General features: G+C 47.2%; 1 protein-coding gene across 2 annotated transcripts in view; it reads right to left on the bottom strand.

The window, feature by feature from the left end:
• The window catches only part of TRA2B (transformer 2 beta homolog), a 292195-nt gene that overhangs the window by 175699 nt on the left and 100762 nt on the right, over positions 1 to 15734 (bottom strand). The window lies entirely within an intron of this gene.

Below are 15734 nucleotides of genomic sequence, written 5' to 3'. Positions count from 1 at the left end.
TCAGTCCAGATAAGTGGCTTACATCCCTCTGGCAGCATACGGAGGGAGAAAATAGCACAAAGGGTCAAACGGCTAACAAAACCACCACCAAAGCGAAACCTGATGCAAACATTTCATACTCACTATCCCAGGACTGAATTCAATGCACCAAAGATAACTTGCTCAAAAAGTTAGCTTTCTGAATAAGAGCTCCTGACTACCATGGTTTCCATGGGTGTGTTCTAGACTGGCCTGGCAGGATCAAGGAAATCAAATTTGTAGGTTAAATTAAAATTTCACCTTCCTCATTGTCCACGCCAGACCAGTCCAGATAAGTGGGATAGACCCATACCAGCTCTCAGGCCTCCTACATACATCAAAGGTGAAGCCCCCTCTAGACTTGTATACCCATGTTGAGGTATGGGCACTGCTCTGCCATTATTAAGGAAGATGTTCTAACTCTAATCAAGTGTCCTCACCACCCCTCTTGAGGCTTGCTATCTCCTGCTGAGGTTGGTCCAAGGTGATTATCTACTTGTCTCCTCCTGAAACTGATGCCTTAAAAGACCACTGACTTATTAGGCCACATCAAACAAACCTATCTTAAATTTAGAAGAACTGGGCACCTACAAAAATCCCAAATATGAGAGACAATTGAGTTTTAGGTCAAGGTAGCGGTGACCACTCATCACCTGACTTTACCAATGGAAAGCATGATTCTGAGGATAGTGCAGCAAAGGAAGAGGGAATAGATACCCTCTCCCTTAAAACTATCCAAGGAAAACAACGCCTGCTCCAAGACCTAAAGAGACACTATACTCCAAGGCTTGAGTTAGGGAGGACTAAGCCCTTAGGTTTAAGTTCAAAATAGTGGCCTTGTATGCCCACCTTCTCAAAAAAGAGCATTCCACACAGAATAGCAAAGAAATTTGACTATGTTGCAGAGTCAGTCTCTGGCCTCTGTCAAAGTTGTTTGCTATTAGTCCAATCTTGTGTTGCGAAAGAACACTTAACAGATCCCTCAAGGAAAACAGAACTTACAGAGGCTTCAAACTCTAAAGTCCACTATATGGTTCCCTTTCACATCTACTACTACTAATCAATTTTACAGTACCCGTAGGCATATGCAAGACTGTACACAAAGCACAACACAGCTCCTGCTCCACAGAACTTAGATTAATGACAAATTGAAGAATAGCAAATTGCCTGGACCAGATGGTATTCATTCCAGACTACTGAAAGAAATGAAAAATGAACTTGCAGAACTATTGTTAATATATAATTTATCTTTAAAATCAAGCATGGTTCCGGAAGATTGGAGGGTGGTGAATGTAATGCCGATTTTTAAAAAAGGCTCCAGAGGGATCGGGAAAATTTGACTGGCAAGCCTGACATCAGTGCTGGGCAAAATGGTAGACTATAATAAAGAACAAATTTACAGAGTATATTCAAAAGCATGGATTAATGAGACAAAGCCAACATGGATTTAGTGAAGGGAAACCTTGCCTCACCAATCTACTACATTTCTTTGAAGGGGTGAACAAACATGTGGATAAAGGTGAGCCAATTGATATTGTGTATCTGTATTTTCAAAAGGCGTTTGAGAAAGTACCTCATGAAAGACTCCAAAGGAAATTGGAGAGTCATGGGATAGGAGGTAGTGTCCTATTGTGGATTAAAAACTGGTTAAAAGACAGAAAACAGAGAGTAGGGTTAAACGGTCAATATTCTCAATGAATAAGGGTAGACAGTGGGGTTCCCCAGGGGTCTGTGCTGGGTCTGCTGCTTTTTAATATATTTATAAATGACCTAGAGAGTAACTAGTGAGGTAATTAAATTTGCTGATGACACAAGTTATTCAAAGTTTTTAAATCACAAGATTGTGAAAAATTACAAGAGGACCTTACGAGATCAGGAGACAGAGCATCCAAATGGCAGGTAATGTTTAAAGTGAGCAACCTAAACTACAGTTACGTGATGCAAAGTTCCACATCAGGAGTCACTGAACAGGAAAAGGATCTAGGTTTCATCACTGAAACCCTCTGCTCAATGTGCGGCAGCGGCGAAGAAAGCAAATAAAATGTTAGGTATTAGGAAAAGAATGGAAAACAAAAGTAAAGATGCCAACTACCCTCGGTACCAGTGGCCTTTGGCACCGACATGATGCCTGGTGTCGGCAGACTCCCCACAGTAAAGACAATGATGAGGTGAAGCCACAAATTCCCGGCTGATGTGGGAGTCGGATAGCCCGCGGGACTCACATAGCGTCCGTTGAGGCAGGCCAATGCAACCGGCGACATTGAAGCCAAACACCAGAAATGCAAATGCTGATGTCAAGGCCTCGGAAGGTGCCAAAAAAAAAAAAAAGTGTCCTAAGCAAGCCACTCTGGCTAACCAAGTTCTGGCTAGAATATGGAGACATAGAACTCAGTTAAAAGGGGCTTAAAACAGAAAAAAAAGAAAAGGCCTTGATGGAGCCGTGGAACAAATCAAAAGGACAAAACCCCACCGGAGCTGAGGCCTAAACATGGACTACAGAGCTGTGGTAAAGATGAAAAAAAAATCAAGAATAAAAGAAAAAGAATCTCACGGGAAGCAAAAGAACCCGAACAAAGGAATAAAAGAAACAAAGGCGGCACAAAAAGAAGCTCTGTAAGAAACCAAACCAGCAGCTGTGAGGAGAGAGGGATAAACTAAGTCCTCTCCTCACTGTTGAGGGGGGAGGGGGGAAGAGACACTTGGTTCTGCACTCGCACTGGAGTGTGTTTCACTCTAAAACACCTTTGTTTAAAGGTTTGATACAAGCTCTGGACTGGGGCAATTTAGAGAATATTAGTCTGCTTGTCCATAGAAACGATAGCATTACAGGCCTCCTACAAAAAAGGGAATATATCCACTCAACACTGATGAACATTTGCACAACCTGTGTCTCAACCTTAGAGTTGCAACTGGCAGAAATTGCAGAAAAATTATGAAAAAGCACCAAGAGCATTTTGAATTTGGAAACTGAGCCAGTCACCTTTTGACCCAACAGAATTATCAATACACTAGTATAAAAGGCCCGTTTTGGTAGGCAATGAAACGGGCGCTAGCAAGGTAACCCCCCCCCCCCCCGCAGCGTCCTTCCTGTCTCCCCTGCCCCCCCCCCTGCAGCCACCCATCTGGTCTCAGGACCCCCTCCCCACCAACCCTCCTCTTCCCCCTATGTGCCGCGGCCCTCCTCTCCCCTGCTCCTCCTGCAGCCACCCACGTCCAGCGACTCTCCTCTCCCCCTGCCCCCCCTGCAGCCACCCATGTCCAGTGACCCTCCTCTCTCCCCTGCAGCCACCCATGTCCAACGACCATCCTCTTCTTTGCCCTTGCCCCCCCTGTAGCCACCCATGTCCAGTGACCCTCCTCTCCCCCTGCCCCCCCTGCAGCGTCCCTTCTGTCTCCCTTGCCCTCCCCTGCAGCCACCCATCTGGTCTCAGGACCCCCTTCCCACCTCCCTCTTCCCTGCCCCCCCTGCATCCATCCATGTTGAGCGACCCTCCTCTCCCCCTGCAGCCACCCATGTCCAGCGACCCTCCCCTCCCCCCTCGGCGCATCACCCAAACCCCTACCCCCTCCTGCGCATCACCAAAACCCCTACCCCCCCCCCCCTCAGGCACATCAACCCCCTCGCCACCCACAGCCGCCAATACTAACGCTGTCCGGCCGCTGCGTCTCCTGTTGAGCAGCAGCGGCAGGTACAAAAAGAAAAAAGCCAAAAAAATATTTTAAACCTGAAACACGGCTCCGTAGACAGCCCTCTGGCATTGGCTGTCATCTCTGCAGCCGCTCCTCCTCTCCCCTCTGATGTCGCTGCACTCCTTTGATTGTACAAGTGAGTTCATATATGGTTGTTGCTGAATGTACAGTTTGCTTGTACTGTGTATAATGGCTGTTCATCAATAAAATTGTTGAAACATAAATCCCTATATAGTCCAGAAGACATACCCCAGCAAGATATTGCTCAACATTCAGAAAACCTAGCACTGTCCCATATAAAAAGCCAACAGAGATGAGTCACCTATCCAAGCTGGTTGAGGTTAAATGGGCCATTAAAAAAAAAAAAAAAAAAAAAAACCTTCCTTATGGGAAAGCTCCTGGACTAGATGGGTTTACTATCAATTTAATTTTGGGAGGATCCTAGGACCTTTGTTGCTCAGGGTCTTTAATTCATTCGCTGAACTGAGTTACATCATTCCTTGAGGTTGGTGGCGACGGTCCTCTCAAAACCAGGGAAGGACCCAACCACCTGTGGCTCATACAAACCCATCTCATTACTGGGCACAAAAATCATGGCTTACCACCTCCAGCAGGTGACATCACATTTGATCCATGAAGACCAAGCAAACTTTCGACAATATCAGAAGGACACTGCACTTAATCCAGTGTGATCTTTGCTATCATTGAGTGCCAAAAAAGGCATTTGACAGGGTGTGTTGATAATTCAGGTTTGCTGTGCTCAAGGAACTAGGGTTCTCTGGCCACTATTTAGATTGATTTCATACGTTGTATAGCTAATCTAAAAATAAACAGTGCCTATACAAATACATTTGAGCTACATCGAGAGACACAACAGGGATGTGAGCTCTCACCATTGTTTGGTATCTCTATAGAACCTTTGGCTTAGGCTGTAAGATCTACCCAAGAGGTTAAGGGGATATAAACCGCTCAGATGGAGTGTCTAATGGGCAAGACAGTAAATCTGGAAATAAGTTTGAAACATGAAGAGAAAAAGCACAAAACAACGCTATTTGTGGATGACATCTTACTCACTCCGGTCCAACTCAAGTGATGCAGTTAAAAAGCTATAACTGGGTGTCTGGATTTAAAGTTAATATGGCATCAAAAATCCTAAATCTCTCTCCAAGAAGCAAAAAGACAATTCTCTTTGATGGGCGCAACATTACATCAAATATCTCAGGGTCAATGTAACTAGATCCCTAGCAGATATTGGAGGTATATTTTCCCCTAAAATAAAGGAGCTTTTAAAGGAGATAGATCACTGAGAAGGCTTAAAAAGGGGAAGTGCAAGCTGTGAAGCTGAACCAAACTTCTTACAGGCTAGTATAGGAAAGGGGGGGTTGAAAGCCCCTTCCTGTCGCCGCTGCAAGCCCCCCCCCCAGGGCCTCGCTCCGCTATTGAAACAGCGAGGGAACGCAGCACACAGCTCTGCTCTGCTGAGCTGCCGTCGGCCTTCCTTCTTCTTCTCTGCCTGTGTCCCGCCCTCGTGTGATGTAACGTCGTCGAGGGCGGGACACAGGCAGAGAAGAAGAAGGAAGGCCGACGGCAGCTCAGCAGAGCAGAGCTGTGTGCTGCGTTCCCTCGCTGGCCGGGTGGAGGGGCGGCGGCGACTCCAGGTGGGGGGAGCGTTAGCGACAGCTATTTCGTCCCTCGCAAATGCGCAGTGGAGACCCTCTTTGTTCCGCCACCGTCATCACGTATTGATGCGGAGGCGGGGCAGAGAGGGTCTCTACTGCGCATTTGCGAGTGAGTACGACACAAGGGTTCAAAAAACCATATTATATCAGCTGAAACTAAAGGGTGGAATGGGAGTCCCCAATTTCAATCTTTACCAGGCAGCCCAGCTTAGAATTCTCATGGAATGGCTCAGTGGCTTCTCAATACTATGAGTTAGACTGTATAAAACCGGGTGAGAGAAATACCATATGGGCTGTACCCTTGGCTATTGAAACTCAAGCTTTTACAGATAATAATATGTTTTTTTAAATACTCCGGAGAGGGGTGGAATACCCTCTAAACACAAAGTGCTTTTTCCATGAAAACCTTTTTCCACATTTATTGACTTCTAAGAAATTTAATATCTTTGTGTATCTCTGAATCGTAGCTTTTAGACATGGATGTCATGGTGATCAACACCTAAGCTTTCAGCGTTTCCTAAACCGAGAACTTTAAGTTTCATATGTTTAATACTTCAATTGAAACTTTGCTGGTAGCTTCAGCTTTGCTTAATTGTCCTATATAATAATTCTCACCTCCAACGTTCTAATGTGCCTGTTACCGTGGCTCCCTCGGAGGTGGTCTGCTAGGCAGTTTAGAATGCACTGACGTCAGTGATGTCACCGACAGCTGATTCCAAGGCAACAGGAGGAGTAGGGAAGCACGCGGAACGTGTTTCCCTACTCCTCCCCCTGCCTGGGAAACAGCTTTCAGTGCTCCCCCCCCTCGGCGCAACACCCAAGCCCCTGCCCTGCAAAACCGCGAGCCAAGCAGGGGGAGGAGTAGGGAAACTCCTCCCCCTGCCTACCAATCAGCTCTCAGTGCCCCCCCCCATGGCACAACACCCAAGCCCCTCCGCAGCACCCAAGCCCCTACCCCCCCTCGATGCATCACCCAAGACCCTCCCCCATCACCAAAGCCCCTACCCCCCCCCACCTCTCGGGCACATCAACTCCCTCGCCACCCGCAGCCGCCAATACAAACGTTGTCCAGCCGCTGCTGCTTCTCCTGTGGAGCAGCAGCGGCCGGTACAAAAAGAAAAACGCCAAAAAAAGATTTTTAACCTGAAACGCAGCTCCATAGACAGCCATCTGGCATTGGCTGTCGTCACTGCAGCCGCTCCTCCTGTCCCCTCCACGTCACTGCCCCTGCAGGAAGACCCCGGAGGAGTGCAGCGACATCAGAGAGAGAGGAGGAGCGGCTGCAGAGATGACAGCCAATGCCAGATGGCTGTCTACGGAGCCATGTTTCAGGTTTAAAATGACATTTCTGAATGTTGATCACCCAGTCCAGTAAACGCAGAAGATCCATGACCGACTGTGTAACCCAGGCGCACTCCTCCCGAGATGGCGCACGAATGAGCCAGTCGTCGCAATATGGATGAACTTGCACCCCTTTTGCACGCAAGAAGGCTGCCACTACCACCATTACCTTAGAGAAGGTACGAGGTGCCGTGGCCAGACCAAAAGGCATGGCTCGGAACTGAAAATGTTGACCCAGCACCGCAAAGTGTAGGACATGCTGATGGGGCGGCCAAATGGGGATGTGCAAGTACGCCTCCTTTAGATCAAGAGCTGACAAAAATTCTCCCAGTTGCACGGCCGCCACGACGGATCGCAAAGTTTCTATCCTGAAATGCCTCACTTTGAGGGCTCTGTTGAACGCCTTGAGATCGAAAACTGGACGACACTTCCCTTCCTTCTTTGGCACGACAAAGTAAATAGAGTAGCGACCCTGGCCGATTTCGGCCGAAGGCACCGGAACCACTGCCCCTAAGTGCAGTAATTCCGCCAGAGTCTCCTGTACCGCTGCTCTCTTTAGTTGAGACTTGCAAGGAGACTCTAGGAAGCTGTCTGACAGTGGACGGGCGAACTCCAACTTGCAGCCGTCCCGAATGATGTCCAGCACCCATTCGTCCGCAGTTACCCTGGCCCACTCCTTCCCCGAACTGAGACAGCCGCCCCTATTGCCGGAAAGGAATGGACCAGGGCCCCATCATTGGGTTCCTCTGCTACCCTGTGGATTGCGAGGGGTTGAGATGGGCTGACGTTGGTCCAGCCAAAAGGGCTGCTGTCTCTGTTGAAACCGGGGCTTGGAACACCCCCCCCCCCCCCCCCCGGATTTGCCAGGCCTATAACACTTGGCCTCCTTGAAGCGAGGTCTGAAGGTCTTCGCCTGGGCCTTACCTCTGTCCTCCAGCAAATGACTCCTTAACAATCTGAGCCAATTCCTCCCCAAAGAGGAGCCGCCCCTTAAAATACAACCGCGCCAAACGGGATTTAGAGGCCACATCTGCAGCCCAGTGCTTTAGCCAAATCCATCTACGGGCTGACACCGCCAACAAAACTTCCTTAGCTTAAGCCCGGAGAATGTCATAAAGGACATCTGCCAGGTACGCCAAACCCGACTCCAACGCCGGAAGGCATTCAATTAGATCCTCAGTCGACGACGTCTTCTGTACCCAGGAAACACACGCTCTTGCCGCATAAACACAAATCGAGGCCTGTAATGACAAAACCGCCAACTCGAAGGACGCCTTTACCGAGGCCTCCAGTCTCCAATCCTGCGGATCTCGGAGGGTGGTGCCGCCCTCCACCAGTAGAGTTGTCTTCTTTGTTACCGCAGTAATTAAAGCGCAAGGACTCTAAATCCTCCTGCCGTAAGGGACAGAGTTTGGCCATGGCCCGCGCCACCCTAAGGCTGGCCTCCGGCAAATCCCACTGGGCTTAATGAGCACCTGCATGGCCTCATGAATATGAAAAGCTCTAGACGGAGCCCTAGTGCCCCGACATGATAGAGGGTGCCCCCCCCCCCCCCCCCGACTGCAACGGGTGTTCGGGAGCAGAGATGTTTAATATCGCCATAGCCTTAACAATAAACGACGGGAGTTCCTCCCTACGAAAAAGCCTTGCCGCGGTAGGATCATCACCCTCCCCCGCCGGCATCTCTCCGTCCTCCAGGGTCTCCTGAAGAGAATCCCCTGACAACTGAGCTTCATCAGAGTCCGAGTGAGCTGACCCCTCCGGCTCCTGGGCTAAAGCCATCAAAATGTGCCCGTTTGGGAACTTCATGAGAGAACCCAGCCCCAGAGCCATGCTGGGTCTCCAAAATGGTGTCCACCTCGCTACCCCCCCCCCCCCCCCCTCATTCTTTTAACAAAAAAGGCTTGTGCATAAGCAGCACAAATTCTGGAGAAAACGCCGTCGCATGCGGCGCTCCAGTAAGAGGATAGTCCGAGACTCCGCGTTCCAGGGCCAAAACAGCTGCGAGCTGTAAACCCCCTGCCACGTTCATCTGCGGCTGAGGAACAGAGAAGAAATGGCGGCAGCCGAGCCACTCGCTGCCGCCAACAACGGCTTTCCCACCAATTGGGAATCGGCCGACTCCGGCGCCTTCCCCCCTGCAGAAAGGTCTGCCTGTTCCATCCGGGGCTTGCACAAGGCCTCGGTACAGCTCTCACATGCCCCGGACGCCGTTCTAAGCGCCCCGCAGCGCAAACACCTTTTGACGGACTCTGACGCTGACATTGGCCCCAAGACCAGCTCCCAGCCTAGCACTCACGTACCTCTGAAGCCTGGAACTCTAAGGACTGAGAAAACACTGCATAACCTGCAGGGATCTGCATTTGTGTCTCTGTCAAATTTTTTTTTTTTTCAAGAGGCAGGAGAGAAACACCGACAGACGAATCCCTAAGCAGCAGTAGGCTGGTGGGGGGAGACGGGTAGGGACCTGGCACCACCAGGTGTAACCCCAACATGTGCAAAGCATCTCAACCCCAAATTAAGCTCAACAACCCCCGAGGGAACGGGATAGGAGCCAAATCACTGCAGAGCTGCACAGCATGTCTCTTCACCTGCTAGACAGAGATAATACTGAAGTTAAGCTGGCTGCACATGCCCTCTTGTGGGCGAACTTCGGTGTTCTCTCTATCTAACCTGCCAGCGGAGGGACATAATCCGCAAGTGTCTGGATTGATCTGGGGGACGCTATGGAAGAACACATTTAAAAAATGTACTTAAGTAAAAAAAAAAAAAAAAAAGTTATAGCCTAATATAATATTTGAGTAAAAAGTAAAAGTACCACAACTACAATGAATGCAACCATTAATGTTTCTAACCCAACAAATTTATTGTTCTACAAAAAAAATAAAAATAAATAAATAAATTCAATCCACTTTGCTTTTAGTAAAACTAAATTTTTGAAAATGACTGTCAATTTTGCAAGTGTGCCTGTGAGTCATTAACCCAGCACGCTAAAAAGGTTCAACAACTGCATTAGCAGAAAGTGGATTGTTCAGTCTGACAAAGTTCCTTCAAATTAGGCCAGGTTGCAATATTAACATCTTGTGACTGGGTCCACGGGTTATAATCAAGGGAATCTCTGAAACACTTAACTTCCATATGACAAAGAATACTTCATCAGCATTAGAAGTAGTGCTGTCTAATTCATCACTTACATCTTCATTATCAACATCATGCTGTCCAATTCATCACTTGCATCTTCATTATCATTGTCCAATTACAAAGGCAGCTTTCACAAAATTGGAATCATTGTCTGTTCTAACAATTTTTCATCTGATGGCAAGCTCTGTTTCAATATCTTTGAGAATTGAGGCAAGAATGTCAAATGTGTGGGAACCCTTCAGTTTTAAGGCTAGACAAGCAGACTTCCTCTCTATAGATGTATCAATCCAGTGGACAGTTACCCTAATGTAAAAATTTCCTATGGGTGATGAGCAGTCTGTTCTGGTAGACATCTTCTACTTATCATTTCTATAGCACTACTAGAGTTATGCAGCGCTGTACACTTCAACATGAAGAGACAGTCCCTGCTCGAAAGAGGTATCTAATCAGGACAAATAGGATAAATAAGGGATGAATTACTAAGGTGGAAATGATAAAACATACATGGGAATTGTACAAGTGAATAGGGGTTAGGAGTTAAAAGCAGCATCAAAAAGGTGAAGACAGAGATGGAGCTTGATGTACTGGCTCAGGAAGTCTATTCCAAACATATGCAGCAAGAAACAGAGTCTGGAGTTGATAGTGGAGGAGAGTAGGGAGAGATAAGAGTGGAGAGGTACTGAGGAGCTGCAGAACGAAAGCAGGGTACAGTGTGAGAAGTGATGTGTTGGGTGCCCTGGGAAACAGTGTTCATAACATGATTAAGTCTTGAGCTACTATCTGGGATGAACTCACAAAGGAAATCTATGTACCTGCATTTAATTTTCAAAAGAGCAACTATAATAAAATGAGGAAAATGGTTAAAAAGCAGCTAAAAGGATCGGCTGCTAAGGTTAGGACACTAAATCAGGCGTGGACGCTATTCAAAAATACCATCTTGGAAGCCCAGGCCAGATGCATTCCACGTATTTGCAAAGGTGGAAAGAAGAGAAAACATCAGCCTGCATGGTTGAAAGGTGAAGTAAAAGAGGTTATTACAGCCAGATTGTCCTTCAAAGAACGGAAAAAGGACCCAAATGAAGAACATAAGAAACAACATAAGAACTAGCAAGTCAGATGCAAAACATTAATAAAGAATGCTAAAAGAGAATATAAAGAGAAACTTGCTGCAGAGGCTAAAACTCAACAGTAACAACTTTTTCAGGTAGATCAGAAGCAAAATGCCTGAGAGGGAATCTGAGGGGACCAATAGATCACGAAAGAGCAAAAGGGGCGCTCAGAGGACAAGGCCATAGTGGAATAAATGAATGATTTCTTTGCTTTAGTCTTTGTGAAAGAAGAGATAAAGAGATCTGCCTGAACCCGAAATGGTGTTCCAAGGGTGGTGATACGGAGGAACTGAAAGAAATCTTGGTGAACCTGGAAGATGTACTGAGCGAAACTGACAAATTAAAGAGTAGTAAATCACCTGGACAGGATGGCATACATCCAAGGGTACTCAAAGAACTCAAGCATAAAATTGCTGATCTGCTGTTAGTAATATGTACACTGTATTTAAAATCATCCGTATACCTGAAGGTTAGAGGGTGGCCAAATGACACATAGTAACATAGTAGATGACGGCAGGAAAAGACCTGCACGGTCCATCCAGTCTGCCCAACAAGATGTGCCACATTTTGTGTATACCTTACCTTGATTTGTACCTGTCTTTTTCAGGGCACAGACTGTATAAGTCTGCCCAGCACTATCCCCACCCCCAACCACCAGCTCCGCCTCCCACCACCGGCTCTGGCACAGACCATATAAGTCTGCCCAGCACTATCCCCGCCTCCCAACCACCAGTCCCGCCTCCCACCACCGGCTCTAGCACAGACCCCCATACTCACCCCCATTTGGGAATCTGCTACCAGAGGCAAGTTTGAGCCTCACACCACAGTGCTAATGTGACCAGGCCGTGAGATGCTTGTTTTTATTTATTTATTTATTTTTATAAAAGGCAGGAGACAGCCAGAACAAATCTCAGTCAAGGCAGACTAGGAAGGGACCAATAGGAGGAAACTGGCATCACCAGGTGTACACCTAGACCCTAAGCCCGGGCCACTTCAACCCCAAAAGTTCTACCGGGCCTGAGGGACTAGGCCAGGAGCTAAGCAATCCAGAGCCGAACGGTTATGACCATCCACCTACTAGATACAGAGGTGGCTGCACATGACCACATATAGTAAACCTCTTAAGTTCTCTCTCTCCGTCTACTGGCAGAGGGCCATAACCCACAGGTCTCTGGATTGATCTGTGGAAAGCTATGAAAGCTTGAATTACATTTTTAAAAAGGGTTCTAGGAGTGATCCTGGAAATTACAGACCAGTAAGCCTGATGTCAGTACCAGGCAAAATATTGGAAATTATTATAAAGAATAAAATTACAGAACACAAACGTGGTTTAATGGGAGAGTCAGCATGGGGTCAGCCGAGGGAAGTCTTGCCTCACATTTGCTTCATTTCTTTGAAGGCGTGAATAAACATTTAAAGGTGAGCCGGTTGATGTAGTGTATCTAGATTTTCAGAAAGCTTTTGATCAAATTCCTCATGAGAGACTCCTGAAAAAATTAAGAGTCATGGGATAGGAGGCAAGGTTCTGGTGAGGATTAGGAATTTGATATTAGACAGAAAACAGGGGGTAGGGTTAAACAGTCATTTCTCTCAATGGAGGAGTGTAAACAGTGGAGTGCTACAGGGATCTGTACTAGGACCAGTGCTATTTAACATCTATAAATGATATGGAAATCGAACGATGAGTGAGGTGATTAAAGTTGCAGATGACAGAAAACTATCCATGGTTGTTAAAGCACGTGCAAACTGTGAAATATAGGAAATATTGCAGGAAGACAGTAGGAAATTGGAAGATTGCAAATGGCAGAAGAAATTTAATGTGGACAAAAGCAAGGTGATGCACATTGGAAAGAAAGGTCCAACTTGGGGGTCCAGCACTCAAGAAAAAGATCTAGGTGTTGTTGTAGATAAAGTGAGGTTACTTACCTGTAGTGGGTATTCTCCGAGGACAGCAGGCTGATTGTTCTCACGATTGGGTGACGTCCGACGGCAGCCCCAGGATCGGATTATCTTCCTAGCAACAAAGTTTGCTAGCCCCCGCGTGCACATGCACGAACCGCGTATGCGCGACCGTCTTCCCGCCCGTAGCGCGAGCGTGCTTCTCAGTCCAGTAGAAAGCAAAAGACAAGGAAAGACAACTCCAAAGGGGAGGAGGGCGGGTTTGCGAGAACAATCAGCCTGTTGTCCTCGGAGAATACCCGCTACAGGTAAGTAACCTCGCTTTCTCCGAGGACAAGCAAGCTGCTTGTTCTCACGATTGGGGTATCCCTAGCACCCAGGCTCACTCAAAACAACAAACGTTGGTCAACTGGGCCTCCCAACGGCAAGAACATAACTCAAATTAACTTGAAACTATATACAAACAGAGGGACAGTGCACCCTGGAACAGAATAAAACAGAGGTGGAGTTGGATTCTAGATGCCAGATTCTGCAATACTGTCTGCCTGAACAGACTATCGTGTCGGGTATCCTGCTCTTGGCAGTAATGAGATGTGAACGTGTGGACTACTCAGTGTGCGGTGGCGGCCAAAATAGCAAGCAGGATGCTGGGAATAATTAGGAAAGGGATGGTGAATAAGTCCAAAAATACTATAACGTCTCTATCGCTCCATGGCATGACCGCACCTCGAGAACTGCATTCAGTTCTGGTCATATCTAAAAAAAAAAAGTAAATCAATTTTTTACTTGTTTCAAAAGTACAAAGACTAGGGGGACATTCAAGGAAGTTAAATGGAAATATTTATCTGGGTTTAAAAAAACGTTTGGATAAGTTCCTGGAGGTAAAGTCCACAGTCTGCAATTCAGATAGACATGGGGAAGCAACTGCTTGCCCCAGGATTGGTAGCATGGAATGCTACTAATTGGGTTTCTGCCAGGTACTTGTGACTTGGCTTGGCCACTGTTTGGAAATACGATACTGGGCATATGGACCATTGGTCTGAACCAGTATGGCTACTCATGTTCTTATGTACTCTGTTGTGATGAAACTGTGAAGGTTAGGATGTAGAAGAGATCCCTTGTGCTGCATGATAAGGGTCAGAACACACTAATCTTCACAGACCTTTGAAGGATAACTCTAGAAGAGGCCAGTACAGTGTGATTAAGATCGTGGTCCCATGGTCTATCTTGTGTTTCAGCAAGTTTTCCCCACAAGAGGAATGAGAGGATATGTACAGCAGACATGTCTCCCAATGCAAGAGGAAGGCATCTAACGCTAGTCTTTTGTGGGCCTGGAACAGAACTAAGGAACTTTCTGATTCAGCTGAGTGGCAAAGAGATCCACCGAGGGAGTGCCTCAATCTCAGAAGAGCTCATGGAGAATGCCCATATTGAGAGACCACTTGTGCAGTCTGTCACCCAGACTATTTTCCCCCGAAGGAACATGCCGTGTTCGCGAGCCCAATGCCACATCCAGACAGCCTAACAGAGAGGGTGTTATCCAGTGTCCCCCCGTTTGTTGCTGTAGTACATTGCAACCTGGATGTCTCTTTGAATGAGCAGAATTTGGTTGGACAGCTGATCCGTGAAAGCCTTTAGAGCGTTCCAGATCGCCCGGAGCTCCAGAAGATTGATAAGACCACCTATTTCCTGGAGGGACCATGCTCCCTGAGTGTGAAGTCCAGCTACATGAGCTCCCCAACTGAGGAGAGATGCATCAGTCATCAGCATTTACTGAGCCTGAGGAATTTAGAACAGAAGTCCCAGGATCTAACTGGATTGAACAGTCCACCAGAGCCGAGAGTTAACAAGGTCTGGAGACTCTGGTACCACTGGGAGGCTAGGGTTCATTGGACAGATCTCATGTGAAGGCGTGTCATGGGTGTTTCAAACTAAGAACCTCAACATCTACCAAGCAGTGACCTGCTGAGAGGTTTCAATCTGAGAGGCCAGAGTGACTAGTGTGTCACCCTCAGTCCTGGGAGGAAAGCTCAAACCTTTTGCGTATCAATCAGGGCTCCAATGAACTCCAACTGTTGTGCAGGATGATGATGGGACTTGGGGTAGCAACATGGTAGTAATGTGTTCCCAGCCAAAACTGAAGATACTTCCGGTAGGCTGAAAGTATTGGGAAGTGTGTATATGCAAAACCAATTTTTTTTTTTCCATGATTCCGGAAAACGAGTGCCCAGGGAAACCATCCTGAACTATTCTTTGACCAGGAATTTGTTCAGGGCCCTTAGGTCTAGCATGGGACACATACCTGTTTTCTTTTGCATGAGGAAGTACCTAGAATAGAAACCCTGCTCTTCTTCCTCATGCTGAGAGCTGAAATAATGAATTCTTAGAGGCAAATTGGACATTTTTTTAGTGTGTATCCGAGACAGACTATTTGAAGAACCCACCAGTCGAAGGTTATAAGGGTCCACCTTTAGTGGAAAAACTTCAGCCTCCCCCCCCCAACAAGCAAGTCGTCCACCACAGCCACCGACAGCGCCTATGCTCTGCTGGAGGCAGTCAAAAGCTCGCCCCTTACTTAGACTGGGGAGCAGCAGTGGTCTTAGGTGCACACTGTTTACGAGAACAAGCGCACTGAGGTTGAGCTTCAGCAGGCTGGTGAGAGGAAGTGGCATACCAGTAGGCACCCCTCTTCAACTTGCCAAAAAACCCTCCTAGCTGAGGAGGCTGATGCAGAATGTGCCCAGCAGGACAGATAAGAGCTTTATGTAATTTTTTTTTTTTTTTTTGGTCAGCAACCTTCTCTCCAAAATGGTTATTCCACCGGCAAGGGCATCCGCCAACCTCTGCTGAAATGACT

This window comes from Microcaecilia unicolor, chromosome 7 (genome assembly GCF_901765095.1).
Source record: "Microcaecilia unicolor chromosome 7, aMicUni1.1, whole genome shotgun sequence".
In the NCBI taxonomy this organism is placed as follows: domain Eukaryota; kingdom Metazoa; phylum Chordata; class Amphibia; order Gymnophiona; family Siphonopidae; genus Microcaecilia; species Microcaecilia unicolor.
Note: the sequence above shows the minus strand (reverse complement) of the source record. Positions and strands in the feature narration are given on the sequence as shown.